Genomic DNA, 15,631 nt, shown 5'->3' on the forward strand with positions numbered 1-15,631 from the left:
TGACCAAACCCCAACTTTTGATGCCTGACATCATTTGGTGACAAACCCTACACCACAGATCCCATCAATTTGGACATGATGCAGGCTCTTTCAAAGGTTGTGTCCTGGGAAGATAAACTGTGGCAGAACATACTATTCTCTAAGTTCAGACTTTGTGCTCCACATCAAGACCTTGGACAAGTTCAGTGTCTGAGGTTTAGCCATCAGGTGATAGTTAATCAATAAATTGAATAAATTAAGTAGTTATGTGCCAGGCACACTATACTAGCAGTGATATAAACACAAATTAAAACAGAGATAATCCCTGTACTTAAGAGCTTACAATGTAATGGGGAAGATAACACACAAAAGAAAGCTAGGGAAGATAACATACAAAAAGAATCTGGAAAAGGGAGGAGGGAAAGGGAGGGAAGATCCGGATGAAGTTAATTTTCAAAGAAGTCCAAAAGTAATGCAACTCTTGGGAAAGGGAAGAAAAAGTATGGCGAGCTTGCTCTTTAGAGGCTGTGGAGCCCATGGCCCTGCCCTCCAATTAAAGATCAAAGAAAGCATGAAGACCACCAAAAGGAATGGAGGGAGAAGGAGGAGGAGAAAGCGGAAGAAGAGGAAGAAGAGGAGAAAGGTTGGCATCTAGATAGTTCAGAAGTGTCCACATTGATGAAATTATAAATCCTTCATATGCCACTGAGGTCCATGTTAAGAAAACATTTTATTTTAATGGATTGCCTAAAAGTAAGAGGTATAATGAAGTCAGATGAAGATCATCAGCCCCAAACTACTTTTTGCTCAGAGATCAAAGACTGGGATCATTGAACTGGAAGGGCTGATGAATGGTCATTCATCCCTTTGACCTCCTGAAGTTCTGGAATGTCGACTAAAACATCTTTACTTACAAAAAATGACTGCTTTCAAGTTGTGAATATATGGACAACTTTCAGAGTATGTTAACCCTGATTTCTATTTTCTTAGCATGATTCTAAGCCTAAAATACAAAATTGGCCCAGGGGAAATATTTCTCTTCAATGTAATGGGCCATCTGGGTTCTTTGCATTTCTATAACCTTAGCAACTGATTTTTAAAAATATTCTTAATCTGGGACCACCCTGAATGGGTTCAACCCTTCTTTAGACTTCAGAATCAATGTTAGCCTTAGGGAATGAAGATGTTGATATGTTGCTATAACAATTGCTCTTTGGCTCAGTATTACTCTTCTAAATAGTTTCCCAGTAATTTCTTCCTTGCCCTAATAGCTCCAGTTCTCAGAGGTTGGCTTCCTTGTCTGTCCCTTGAGCTTTTTAATGACATCTTATCAGCAGTAGCAGTACGGACAGCATCAGAACTACCATTTATATAGTATTTAAATTTTTTCAAAGCACTTTCCTTATCCTCACAACAATCCTGTGAAGTTGGTGCTATTATTATCCCCATTTTTCAGATGAGGAAAATGAGGCACAGGGAAAAAAATGATTTGCTTAAATCACAGAGCTAGTAAGTACCTGAGGCAGAATCTGAACTTGGGTCTTTATGACTCCAAATCCAGTGTTCTTTCTGTTGTATCACCTAGCTGCCTTGGATTCTCTATTTGATGCATCAGTTCCTCTGGACAATGGACCCAAATTTTCTTTGGCTAGGTTCCAAATATAATTTACTTGACAAATGTTTATAACCTAGCTCTACATTGAATATCTGTTGTTTTTACTTTGGCTTATTATTCTGATCACCTGAAGATAAACACCCTTGATTTTGAACCCAATTTACTTTTTTCCCCTTTATCTACCTTTTTCTTTTCCTGTATTGTGATCTTCTGGCTGAGTCCTACGGAAGTAACTTAGATGAACCCTGCTTTGAGGGTAAAGATAGGAAAGGGGGGTGGTTTCCAAATATAAACTCTCACCTGCATGTAGGCTTGGCTCCCCAATCTAACATATCACTCCAGCACTGTAAATCAGTGCTGTTATTTTTCTGATAGTTATGGTACCCTAAACAATAGGCACTTGCCCCTACTGTTGATAGTAATTATTTCAGGTCACTATATCAACAAGTTTCTTAGAACAACATCCATAACATTCAACCAGACAGAACTTGCCACTCCCAGATATTACTATATCTTTTCTATTCCAGTTTATAATTTTGAGAAGTATCTCTTGTCATGGCAAGAGCTGGATCTCCAGAGTATCCCAGAAGCAAATTCACCAATAAGGCTATCCTAGAATTCCAAAGGTCCTCTTCTTCTCAAAAGCCTTAGAAAGTCTGTTTTCTGTGATCATGACTTATAGCCAATTGCCTCTGAATCCAAGCATACCCTTATTCATCAGAACTATTAGAACTTGCATTTATTTCTCTAGAGTCTCCAAACCTTGCTGCAGTTGCTCTACTAGTTAGCATGACCTATAAAATCTTTTCCTTGTGGCTTCTTTATACTCTCAAATCTTCCTTAACAAAATCCCTTCATTCAGTTACACCTGACTTGCTCTGCCTCTGCATTCAGCCTCTGCATTCAGAAACTGAAAACCTGAGTCTTTCATTCTTTTGTGAAACTAAGTCTGAAAAGCAAAGAATATCTAGTTTGCTGTATGATCATGTAAATTGTCTATAAAGTACAAAAACCCTCCATGAAATCAGGTTTCCTGATTGAGTAAAAGCAAGCCTAGAATTATAGAATGAACCAATGAACTCTAACTAGATTTCCCAAATAAGCCAATCCCAATTCAGAAAGAGGTATTTTAGGACCAGGAATGCCATGAGAAAGAAAGCAGCTCAGTGAATAAAATAAATTATCTATAGAGGTGAGAGCCTGACTATTATGTGCAACACTTTCTGATCAAACAAGCATTTCTTTTTAAGCACCTGCTATGTACCTGTGCTAGGTCCTAGAATCAAAAGATAAAATGAAGATTGATTCCACTCTTTGAGGAACTTATACTCTTCTGGAAGAATTTGCATACAAAGCTCTCTCTGGGGAACTCAGCAGTTACATAAGTTTTACCTTCAAGTTTAAGTACTTGAAGTTCTATTTAGTTAGAAATTACATGGTTGTCCTACATATACATATATACATTTTCTTACTCTGGTGTATTAATTTTGAGATTGTATTATCTTTTTTTATGTTATCTTCTAGAAATAACTTAGAAGTTCACTAGTATGATCTGAACACTACAGAATCATGGAGCTGAAGGAAAAGGGAACAGATGTCAAATTGGGCAGTCAATTATAGTGGCAACAGCAGCAACAGCAGGAGAAAAGGTAATTAGGAATCTAATGTGGCAGATTTCTGAATCCAATAAACAAAGCAAGCTCTGGGACTGAGAAAGGTCAGGAGGTACTTTACAAGTACCTTGACTCAATTGTTCAGAGGTCGGGAGAAGTATAGAAAGTCAGAAAAATAAAAGTTCTGAAGCCTGAATCTAAGGTCCTCAGCTCTGTTTCCAGAGGAGCTCTGGAACTTTGCTTCAGCCCAGAAAAAAAGACCTCCTATGGAGAAAAAAACTTAAATGAACAATTCAAAAGGCACTCCATACTTCTTGAGATTCAAATGGCTATTTTAAAATAAAGGTCTAATAATTTAAATACCAACGACTCAAATACTAACATTCAGTGCCTCTTATAATAAATATACACAGAAAAGAAGAAAGGAGTATAACATTTGCCATGTCCATTGTAGAGTTTGTAAAAAAGTGTTTTTTTTAAATAAGTGGAATTATGCAAGTAATTGACATTATTATTGGGAAAATGGTATTTCCATTTCTGAGCAATTGCAGAGTCCACTTGATTTTACAGGCAATATTTGAAAAAGCATTAATTTTGAATTTAACAAGTATTGAAGGCACTATTATGTTCTATTATTAGGAGCTAGAATTATAAAGACAAAACTAATATATCCCTTGCCTTTAAGGTATCTAGATTTTGTTGGATGAACTTAACAATCTATTGCTGAAGCAGTCTATTTATTAGACAGTTGAGATCTTTTCCTTCCTTCCATCTCTTCCATATGTCTAAGAGATTAAAATATTCTATTATTCAGGTATGGAAAAAATACCATTTTCCCATTTTTCTCAAAAAGAATAAAACAGCATGAATTGTAAGAAGAATAATACCTCCTTTCTTCTACACACTCGGCTGTTCTTGGTATAATTGTCAGGAAATACATAACATTTTCTCAAGACTTTTAAGAAATGAACATAAAAAGATGAAATGTGTATTCCCTTATTAGGCTGTGTATGCATGTGGTTGAGATTTCTTACAGTATTCGATAGTCTTAAATTCTTGACTGAAGAAACCTCCTTGGGAAGACTGGCACATTAATACCAAGATAAATAGATAAATAATGATGCAACAATCCAATCAGCTTCAATATGCATTTATGAAGCACTGGTTAAATATAAGACACAGTACTATATTTGGGGAATTCAAAAATAAAATTTCAAAACTCTATAATTTGTAGAGCTGTGAAGTGATCTAGTCATTCTGGAAAACAATCTAAAATGATTTGAGAAAAATCTCTTGATTGTTTTTACTCTTTGACTCAAAGATCCTGTTACCAAGCATTTTCCCAAAGATGTTAAAGACAGGATAAAAGGTCCAGAAACAAAGAGGACAATGATAAATTATAGTGGTATATAAATTGAATATTATTGTACTGTAAGAAATGACTAATATGAGTAATTCAGAGTAACATGTGAAGACTTGTTTGAACTGATGCAAAGTGAAGAAAGTAAGGAAAACTAGGAATACATTAGTAAATTGACATGAACAGAAAGAACAGAAAAATAAGCAAAATGCTGAATAATTGAAATAAAACGCAATCGGTTATGGAGAAGAGATAATGAAACCCATGTCCCCCTTGATGTAAAGAGGTAGGGAGAACACATAATGGTGATGAAATCACTATGATATTTGGTTTTGATAAACTTTTTTGTTGTTGTTATAAGGGGAGAGGCATAAGTATGAGACCTGAGGCTGTGAATTATATTAAGAAATAACTTGATGTAAAGCAAGAGGCATCATAACACATTTCTTTTAAAGAGATAATTAGATTTGCAGTTTCATGTACAATCATCTTTTTATTGTATTTTGTTTTGGAAATGCTTATTTTATTCCATAAATTTAAAAACTTTTTTTTTAAATAGATAATTAGTACATAAAAAAATTCAAAATAGTGGTAGGGTCAAAAGTTAGATTGCAAAAGAGCATAATGTCTCCTGAATTCCAGTCCCATATTATCAACTGCCTATTGTATATTTCCAACTGGAACCACATAGACATCTCAAACTCAATATGTTCAAAACAGGATTCATCATTTCCCTCCCTACCCCATTCCACCCGTCTTCCAAACATCCCTATTTTCTTTGAGGGTACTACCATTCTTCCAGTCATTCAAGTCAAATGTTATCCTTGACTTCTTACTTTCACTCATCTCACATACCCATTCAATTATTGGATTAAGGTCAATTTAGAAAGTAGATTAGTAGATGGCATGTTGCCAGTGATTTGTTTCCATCACATTCTACAGCAACTGTGTCTTCACTGGTTTGCAAGATCAGTCCTGAAAATTTACCAGACCTTATTACAGTTCTGGTTAATGGTAAAAACCATACAGGCATTTGCCATTATTATTGTATATTCTTTCTAAATAGTCTAATCCTTCGTATTCCCAGAGAAATGTAAGAAACTACAGACAACAAAATTAATGCCCCTTATTCCTAAGAAAGCTTCTCAGAAAAGAAGAATTTGAAAGTGAGAATTCCCTCAGAAAATGGAAGAGAAGTGATACAGGTTTGATATTAGATTCTTTGGTTTTTATAGAGACACAAATCCTTTCAGGATTGTACTCAAGTATCATTTCCTACTGAAGATTTCCCTAATCTTGTCATCCTTCTTTTGTAGTAGCTCCAAATTGGAAACTAAGAAAAGGGGGGCATCTGTTGGGGGATGGCCAAGCAAATTATAGCATGTGCCATTAATGGAATATTATTGTGCCATAAGAAATGAAAAAAAATGAAGTTTCAGAAGAAATTGGAAGAATCTATATGAACTGATGAAAAGTAAAGTGAGCAGAATCAGAACAATTTATAAAATTGTAGAGAAAAGCAGTTTTTGAAAGACTCTAAAATGCTGATCAAGGCACTGATAAACCATGATGCCAGTGGAATGAATATCAAACATCTTAGCCATATCTTGCCAGAGAGGTATTGGACTTAAAATGCAGAATGAAACATGAAATTTTAGACATGGATATATATGAATTTGCTTTTTTCTGGACTATTCATATTTGTTATGAGGGTTTTATTTCAATTTTTAAAAATAAATTGTTTAAAAACATAGTCATATGAAGAGGTGTTCCAAATCATTATTGATCAGAGAAATGCAAATTAAGACAACTGAAATACCACTACACACCTGTCAGATTGGCTAGAATGACAGGGAAAGATAATGACGAATGTTGGAGGGGCTGTGGGAAAACTGGGACACTGATGCATTGTTGGTGGCATTGTGAACAGATCCAACCATTCTGGAGAGCAAGCTGGAATTACGCTCAAAAAGTTATCAAACTGTGCATACCCTTTGCTCCAGCAGTGCTACTACTGGGCTTATATCTCAAAGAAATACTAAAGAAGGGAAAGGGACCAAATGTTTGTGGCAGCCCTTTTTGTAGCCGCTAGAAACTGGAAACTGAATGGATGGAACTGAACGGATACCGATCAATTGGAGAATGGCTGGATAAATTGTGCTATATGAATGTTATGGAATATTATTGTTGTGTAAGAAATGACCAGCAGGATGAATACAGAGAGGCTTGGAGAGACTTACATCAACTGATGCTGCGTGAAATAAGCAGAACCAGGAGATCATTATACACTTCAACAACAATATTACATGATGATCATTTTGATGGATGTGTCTCTCTTCAGCAATGAGAGGACCCAAATCAGTTCCAATTGATCTGTACTGAACAGAACCAGCTACACCCAGAGAAAGAACACTGGGAATGAGTGTGGACCACAACAAAATATTTCTACTCTTATTGTTTGCTTGCATTTTTATTTTTACCTTCTTTCTAAATCCGATTTTTCTTATGCAACAAGATAACTGTATAAATATGTATACATATATTGTATTTAACATATTTAACATGTATGGGACTACCTGCCATCTAGGGGAGGGAGTGGAGGGAAGGAGGGGAAAAGTTGAAACAGAAATTTTTGCAAGGGTCAATGTTGAAAAATTACCCATACATATGTTTTTGCATATAAAATGCTATAATTTTTAAAAATTGTTTAGTTGGGGTGGAGGACAGGAGTGGAAGATACAGATAATTTGTATGTAAAAATACATAAAAAAATTTAAATCATACCTGGAAAAAACAGGAGACATCATCTAATCCAAACTCTTTTATAGATGAGTGCTAAACTAACATCTGGATAGACAAAGTGACTGCCTAAAGTCATTCAGGATCTAAGAAAACAGAATTCCGATTTAAACATCTCTAAACAACTGGCCAATTCTCTATTTCAAAAAAAATTTATGTCAGAATATAAAGTTTCACTTATTAAAAGGACTATCTAAAATATGAGAAAAAAGAAATTAGCTATCCTTTTAATAAAAACATGTCTAACGAAATAATAAATCTCATTGAAATAGAGATTTATACTCCCCAAAGTGCACATACACAAGTATTCAAAGCACATATCTCCTAATCAGAAAATATGCATGAATCTTCTTCTTTGACTCATATTTGTAAACATTTAAATTCTATTTAAATGAATCTTCCTTTTGTGTGTCTTTCAAAGAAAAACTTAAAACATTATATTGGACACAATTACCTTCAGTCTCACATTTTGAGATCAGGAGATAAAAGAGAGAAAGGAGGTGATTCTATAGCATATAAGGAAAATTGAAACAGTCAGACAAATTACCAGTACTAGTAGGAAGCAAAAATATGAAGCATGGTATGTCAAGTTATTCCCCAATTGGTAAATGGTCAAAGAATGTAAAAGACAATTTTCAGATGAAGAAATTAAAGCCATTTCTAATCAGATGAAAAAATACTCTAAATCACTATCGATTAGAGAAATGCAAATTAAGAAAACTCTTAAAGTACCACTTCACACCTCTAAGATTGGCTAAAATGACAAGAAAATGGAATGTGGGAAAACTGGGACACTAATGCATTCTTGGTGGAGTTGTGAAATGATCCAACCATTATGGAGAATAATTTGAAATTATACCCAAAGGGCTACAGAACTGTTCATACCTTTTGATCCAACAGTGTGTCTAAGAGTCTGTATCCCAAAGAGATCATGAAAGCGGGGAAAAATCCAAATGTACAAAAATATTTGTAGCAGTCATTTTTGTATAGTAGCAAGGAACTGGAAATTGAGTGGATGCCCATGAGTTGGAAAATAGCTGAATAAGTTATGATTTATGAATACAATAAATATTATTTTCTATAAGAAATAATGAGCAGGCTGACTTCAGAAAAGTCTGGAAAAACTTACGTGAACTGATGCTGAGTGAAGTGAGCAGAACTAAGAAAACATTGATTATATGATAATTATATGAATCATAGACATAGCCTGGGGGCATGAATCTGTGCAGAAATATACTCTGGAAGGTTCCCTAAGAGGACACTTATGATATAGTACAGGAAAAATTACATTATATGATGATCTCCTCACCTTATTACTGAATTTATTGGGAAACAAGATTATTTGATAATCTCCTCACCTTATTACTGGATTTATTGGGAAAGATTCTAGAATATACACAGTGCATAAGAAGTTGACTTTTGGTTTAGGTAGAACCTATCATATGAAAAAAAAATCCTATGTCTATATATATTTTTTTTTATTATATATATATATATATATTTTATAATATTATCCCTTGTATTCATTTTTCCAATTTACCCCCCCTCCCTCTATTCCCTCCCCCCGACGACAGGCAATACCATACATTTTACATGTGTTACAATATAGTCTAGGTACAATACATGTGTGCGAATATCACTTTCTTGTTGCACAATAAACATTAGAATCCGAAGGTACATGCAACCTGGGCAGACAGATATTAGTGCTAACAATTTACATTCCCCTCCCAGTGTTTCTTCTCTGGGTGCAGCTACCTCTGTCCATCATTGATCAACTGGAAGTGAGTTGGATCTTCTTTATGTTGAAGATTTCCACTTCCATCAGAATACATCCTCATACAGCATTGTTGTTGAAGTGTACAGTGATCTTCTGGTTCTGCTCATTTCACTCAGCATCAGTTGATTTAAGTCTCTCCAACCCTCTCTGTATTCCTCCTGCTGGTCATTTCTTACTGAGCAATAATATTCCATAACCTTCATATACCACAATTTACCCAACCATTCTCCAACTGATGGACATCCATTCATCCTCCAGTTTCTAGCTACAACAAAAAGAGCTGCCACAAACATTTTGGCACATATATGTCTCTTTCCGCTCTTTAGTATTTCTTTGGGATATAATCCCAGTAGTAGCGCTGCTGGGTCAAAGGGTATGCACAGTTTGATAACTTTTTGGGCATAATTCCAGATTGCTCTCCAGAATGGCTGGATTCTTTCACAACTCCACCAGCAATGTATTAGTGTCCCAGTTTTCCCACATCCCCTCCAACATTTGTCATTATTTGTTCCTGTCATCTTAGCCAATCTGACAGGTGTGTAGTGGTATCTCAGAGTGGTCTTAATTTGCATTTCTCTGATCAGTAGTGATTTGGAACACTCTTTCATGTGAGTGGATATAGTTTCAATTTCTTCCTCTGAGAATTGTCTGTTCATATCCTTTGACCATTTATCAATTGGAGAATGGTTCGGTTTCTTATAAATTTGGGTCAGTTCTCTATATATTTTGGAAATGAGACCTTTGTCAGAACCTTTGTTTTTAAAAATATTTTCCCAATTTGTTACTTCCCTTCTAATCTTGTTTGCATTAGTATTATTTGTACAGAAACTTTTTAGTTTGATGTAATCAAAATCTTCTATTTTGTGATCAATAATGATCTCTAGTTCTCCTCTGGTCATAAATTCCTTCCTCCTCCACAAGTCTGAGAGGTAGATTATCCTCTGTTCCTCTAATCTATTTATTATCTCCCTCTTTATGCCTAAATCATGGACCCATTTTGATCTTATCTTGGTATATGGTGTTAAGTGTGGATCCATATCTAATTTCTGCCATACTAATTTCCAGTTTTCCCAACAGTTTTTTCCGAATAATGAATTTTTATCCCTAATGTTGGAATCTTTGGGTTTGTCAAAGATTAGATTGCTATAGATGTATCCTTTTTTGTCCTTTGTATCTAATCTGTTCCACTGATCTACCGGTCTATTTCGTAGCCAATACCAAATGGTTTTGGTGACTGCTGCTATATAATATAGCTTTAGATCAGGTACACTTAGACCACCTTCCTCTGAGTTTTTTTTCATTAGTTCCCTTGCAATTCTTGACCTTTTATTCTTCCATATGAATTTTGTTGTTATTTTTTCTAGGTCATTAAAATAGTTTCTTGGGAGTCTGATTGGTATAGCACTAAATAAATAGATTAGTTTGGGGAGTATTGTCATCTTTATTATATTCGCTCGGCCTATCCAAGAGCACTGAATGTCTTTCCAATTATTTAAATCTGATTTTATTTTTGTGGCAAGTGTTTTGTAATTTTTCTCATATAATTCCTGACTTTTCTTTGGTAGATGGATTCCCAAATATTTTATACTCTCAACATTTGTTTGGAATGGAATTTCTCTTTGTATCTCTTGCTGTTGCATTTTGTTAGTGATATATAAAAATGCCGAGGATTTATGTGGATTTATTTTGTATCCTGCCACTTTGCTGAAATTTTGAATTATTTCTAGTAGCTTTTTAGCAGAGTCTTTGGGGTTCTCTAAGTATACCATCATGTCATCTGCAAAAAGTGATAGTTTGATTTCCTCATTTCCTACTCTAATTCCTTGAATCTCTTTCTCGGCTCTTATTGCCGAGGCTAGCGTTTCTAGTACTATATTGAATAGTAATGGTGATAGTGGGCAACCTTGTTTCACTCCTGATCTTACTGGGAAAGGTTGCAGTTTATTTCTATTGCATATTATGCTTACTGACGGTCTTAAATATATACTCCTGATTATTCTAAGGAATAATCCATTTATTCCTATACTCTCAAGAGTTTTTAGTAGGAATGGATGTTGGATTTTGTCAAATGCTTTTTCTGCATCTATTGAGATGATCATATGGTTCTTATTAATTTGATTATTAATATGGTCAATTATATTAATAGTTTTCCTAATATTAAACCAGCCCTGCATTCCTGGAATAAATCCTACTTGATCATAGTGTATTATCTTGGAGATGATTTTCTGAAGTCTTTTTGCTAATATCTTATTTAAGATTTTAGCATCAATATTCATTAAGGAGATTGGTCTATAATTTTCTTTCTCAGTTTTCGATCTACCAGGTTTAGGTATCAGTACCATGTCTGTGTCATAAAAGGAGTTTGGTAGGACTCCTTCATCCCCTATTTTTTCAAATAATTTATATAACATTGGGGCTAATTGTTCTTTAAATGTTTGGTAGAATTCACATGTGAATCCATCTGGCCCTGGGGATTTTTTCCTGGGGAGTTGATTAATAGCTTGTTCTATTTCTTTTTCTGAAATGGGACTATTTAAGCAATTTATCTCCTCCTCTGTTAATCTAGGGAGCCTATATTTTTGGAGAAAGTCATCCATTTCACTTAAGTTATCAAATTTATTGGCATAAAGTTGGGCAAAGTAACTCCTTATTATTTCTCTAATTTCCTCTTCATTGGTGGAAAGATCCCCCTTTTCATTTGTAAGACTATCAATTTGATTTTCCTCTTTCTTTTTTTTGATCAAATTTACCAAAGGTTTATCTATTTTATTGGCTTTTTCATAAAACCAACTCTTGGTTTTATTTATTAATTCAATAGTTTTTTTACTTTCAATTTTATTGATTTCTCCTTTTAATTTTTGTATTTCGAGTTTAATTTTTGGTTGGGGGCCTATGTCTATATATTGTGAAATTTGTGAGCTTGTTTTAACATAAGTGAATATTGTATTTTGTCAGAGGTGTTTTTTCTGCATTTAATAACATAACCTTTTTTTCAAAATAATTAGCTATTTAAAAAAAAAAAAGAACATTTTACGATCAACTCTTTTGGACTTGGCTCTTCAACAATGAGGAGTTCAAGGCAATTCTAATAGACTTGGAATGGAAAGTGCCATCCAGAGAGAGAACTTTGGAGACTGAATGTGAATCAAAGTACAGTATTTTCACCTTTTGTTGTTATTGTTGTTTGTTTGCTTGGCTTTTTTTTTCTTGTGGTTTTTTTTTTTTCCCTTTTGAGCTGGTTTTTCTTGTGAGGCATGACAAATATGGAAATATGTTTAGAAGAATCATATGTGTTTAACCTATATAAGATTGCTTGCTGCCTTGGGGAGGGGAAAGGAAGAGAAGGAGGGAGAAAAATTTGGAACACAAAGTTTTACAAAGGTGGATCTTGAAAACTATCTTTGTATGTATTTGGAAAAATAAAATACTATTGAAATACAATATGTCTAGGAAGACCCACCAAAAGGGCTGAAAATACAGAAAGACTTAAAGTAAAAATAGCTGGTATTTCTATAGCAGTTCACATATATGATCTTATTTGATCCTCAAAATGACCCCACAGTGCAGGTGCTATAGGTCTTATTACTCCCTTTTTAAAGATGGGGAAATGTAGACAGGTGGAATAGGCTTTCCATGCTACTAGGTTCAAAGGCAAGATTCAAATTCAGGTTGTCACTCTACTATATTGCATCAAATATTAAAGCAGAGACAGAACAGGAGTTTTTTTATCAAGTCTACCCATGATCTTGTCAGTCAATCAGGAGACAGACTTTTATTAAAAACTTACAGCACATATGACCCACCATGTTATTCCTTCTGCCAAGAATCAGTCTATAACATGGAAGAAAGAGCAACACAGATGCAATGCCTCTCTCTCCTCCCTTCCTCCCCCCACAAAAAAAAAGAAACAGGCCATCTCAGAAGCACCAACCAATTAATTAGTCACGTGAGGAAAATATGGCAAATTGGTGAGGCTGGGAAGGCTTATTTGACACATGGAAACAGCAAGGGTCCTTTGTTTGAGAATTACTTGGAGCTCTCAGCCCTTTTAAAGCCCCTCCTTTGACCACACAGAGCTAATAGCTGTCAACTGGCATTGCTATGGAGCAGACTAACTACAATACAATTAGCAGGAGCTGTAAAACTGTCCAAGCCAGGGGAATTGCACCGTCTGGCTAATAGTCCCCCTGATATTCTTGGTTCTTCCTGCTCTGGGTTCTGTTGGTCAGGGTTGCACTAGCCAGTCATTAATATCTAATTTTTCCTGTATTATATCATAAGAGTCCTCTTAGGGCACCCTCCAGAATGTATTTCTGCACAGATTCAGACTCAGAGAGATTCATTCCATCTTCATCAGCACCGTGGCTGGCCTGGCCTCCTTCATTTCTCCACTGAAACCAAGACTCTGGAAAGCCTCTGAGAAAACTATCCAAGCCCCAAGTGGAGGGGATAGGACTTTGAAAGTGATAGTAAATAATTTGAACTTTATCACCTGGCTATTCTTGTGGTGATTAATCTGCTGAAAAGAAGGCTGCCCCAGAGACCTCCAGAAAACCAAATGAGAACATTGCATGGAGGGACTAAAAACTGTTGCTCCTGATAGTTTACAAAATTTTGTAAATGGAAGGTAGTGCTCACCTCTCTTCCCTGGGAGTTGTGCATCTACATCACAGCTGGAATTGTTTTATTGACATTCTCATTTGGGGTCTCACATTGACCTAGTAAGTCAACTGGGTTCTCTCTCTAAATTAGACTCAACTCGTTCTACCTAGTTCCATGGTTTAGTCAATCAACAGATGGATATGAGTTCTGCTTTCCAATTTGATAGCAATTGGAAAACATCATTATTAGCATCTTCATTACACACTGCTGATTTAGCTTCACTTCCTCTATGCCCAAAGAGGGGTCTATTTTTCCTGGCTGGGTTTTAAAGCCAATACTTTTTGACAGTACTATTTTTTTCCTTCTAAGGAGAACTTAATCTCTTCAAATGCACAGTGATTTTTAAAAATCTCTTCAATGCCTAGTGATTTCTAATCCAATGGGAGGTAAGCAATTATAGAGAGCTCATTCTAAAATCTAAAGGAATGTGAAGCTGAAACCACCTAAAAAAGGAAAATCCTGCTTATATTTTTTTTCCTGGAGAATGCATGTCATTTTGATATAGGTCAATGAAACAAATCTAATGAGGTGTAAGATTTAATTTTTTTAAAATAATTTTACCATTTATATTTAGGATAAGAGTACTTTATGGCATTGCCATTAAGCACTGTTTGTAGGTCACCCTATCACATTATTATCATTCTATTTTTAAATATTGTATAGAGGCTTTTAAAATCCTATAATAAATGCAAAAAGAAAAAAAAATTCTGCAGTATACCATTAAAGTGATTCATGGATGTTTTTTGTTGTTTATGCCACAGTCACCTTATATGATTAACCATTCTTGTTTCCAAAGAACCTTCTCTTGTAACAAAGAAAAATAGTTTGACAAAAGAAAATGACCCACAAAGGATATGATGAACAGACAATTTTCAGATAAAAAAATTGAAATCATTTCTAGTCATACGAAAAGGTGTTCTAAATCACTATTGATCAGAGAAATGCAAATTAAGACAACTCTGAGATATCACTACACATTTCCCAGATTGGCTAAAATGACAGGAAAAGTTAATCATGAATGTTGGAGAGTATATGGGAAAACTGGAACACTAATACATTTTTGGTGGAGTTGTGAGCTGATTCAACCATTCTGGAATTATTTCCAATTTGGAATTATGTCCAAAGGGCTATCAAACTGTGCATACCCTTTGATCCAGCAGTGTCTCTACTGAGCTTGCATTTTTTTTTCTCATTTTTTCCCCTTTTTGATCTGATTTTTCTTATGTAGCATAAGGAGAAATATGTATAGAAGAATTGCACATGGTTAACCTATATTGGATTACTTGACATCTAGTAGAGAGGGTGGGGGTAAGGGAGGGAAAAATTTTGGAGCACAAGGTTTTGCAAGGCTGAATATTTAAAACTATCTTTGCATATGTTTTGAAAACAAAAAGTTTTAAGAAAAAAAAAGAAAATGACCCATAAATCATCATTTTGTCCTCATAGTTCATTATTTTGCTACCAACACCAAACAAGAGCATTTAATCGTTGCTTCTATGACACCAAGATTGATCACGCAGCATGTTTTCCAATGCTATTTATATATACCCCCACCTTTCACTGTGCATAAATATAGCAATTCCATTTTCACAAATTAGAAAACTGAAAAACAAATATCTAAGCAAGTAACCCAGAGCTCAGAGGAAGTCAAAGATGCAGGGAAGTAACTCACAATTCTTAAATTCTTTGTGAATGTGATAGTTAGATTCAGTGTGGCTAAAGCCATATACCATGTGTTATCTAGTGCTGTTTCTAAGTTAAGTTAAGCCTACTTACTACAGATAAATTTGTAATGGATGCTGACTTGGAGGGGAAAATGAGGTTGG

General features: G+C 34.9%; 1 protein-coding gene and 1 long non-coding RNA gene across 2 annotated transcripts in view; one reads left to right on the forward strand and one right to left on the reverse strand.

Annotated features, from left to right (window-relative positions):
- TANK (TRAF family member associated NFKB activator) overlaps positions 1–15,631 on the reverse strand; it is a 513,112-nt gene that overhangs the window by 440,422 nt on the left and 57,059 nt on the right. The window lies entirely within an intron of this gene.
- The window catches only part of LOC141559671 (uncharacterized), a 65,970-nt gene that overhangs the window by 4,995 nt on the left and 45,344 nt on the right, over positions 1–15,631 (forward strand). Inside the window, exon 2 of the long non-coding RNA XR_012487520.1 lies at positions 3,119–3,243. This is a non-coding gene — a long non-coding RNA (uncharacterized LOC141559671). The remainder of the gene's footprint in view (positions 1–3,118; positions 3,244–15,631) is intronic.

Source organism: Sminthopsis crassicaudata, chromosome 3 (assembly GCF_048593235.1).
Source record: "Sminthopsis crassicaudata isolate SCR6 chromosome 3, ASM4859323v1, whole genome shotgun sequence".
Taxonomy (NCBI): Eukaryota; Metazoa; Chordata; class Mammalia; order Dasyuromorphia; family Dasyuridae; genus Sminthopsis; species Sminthopsis crassicaudata.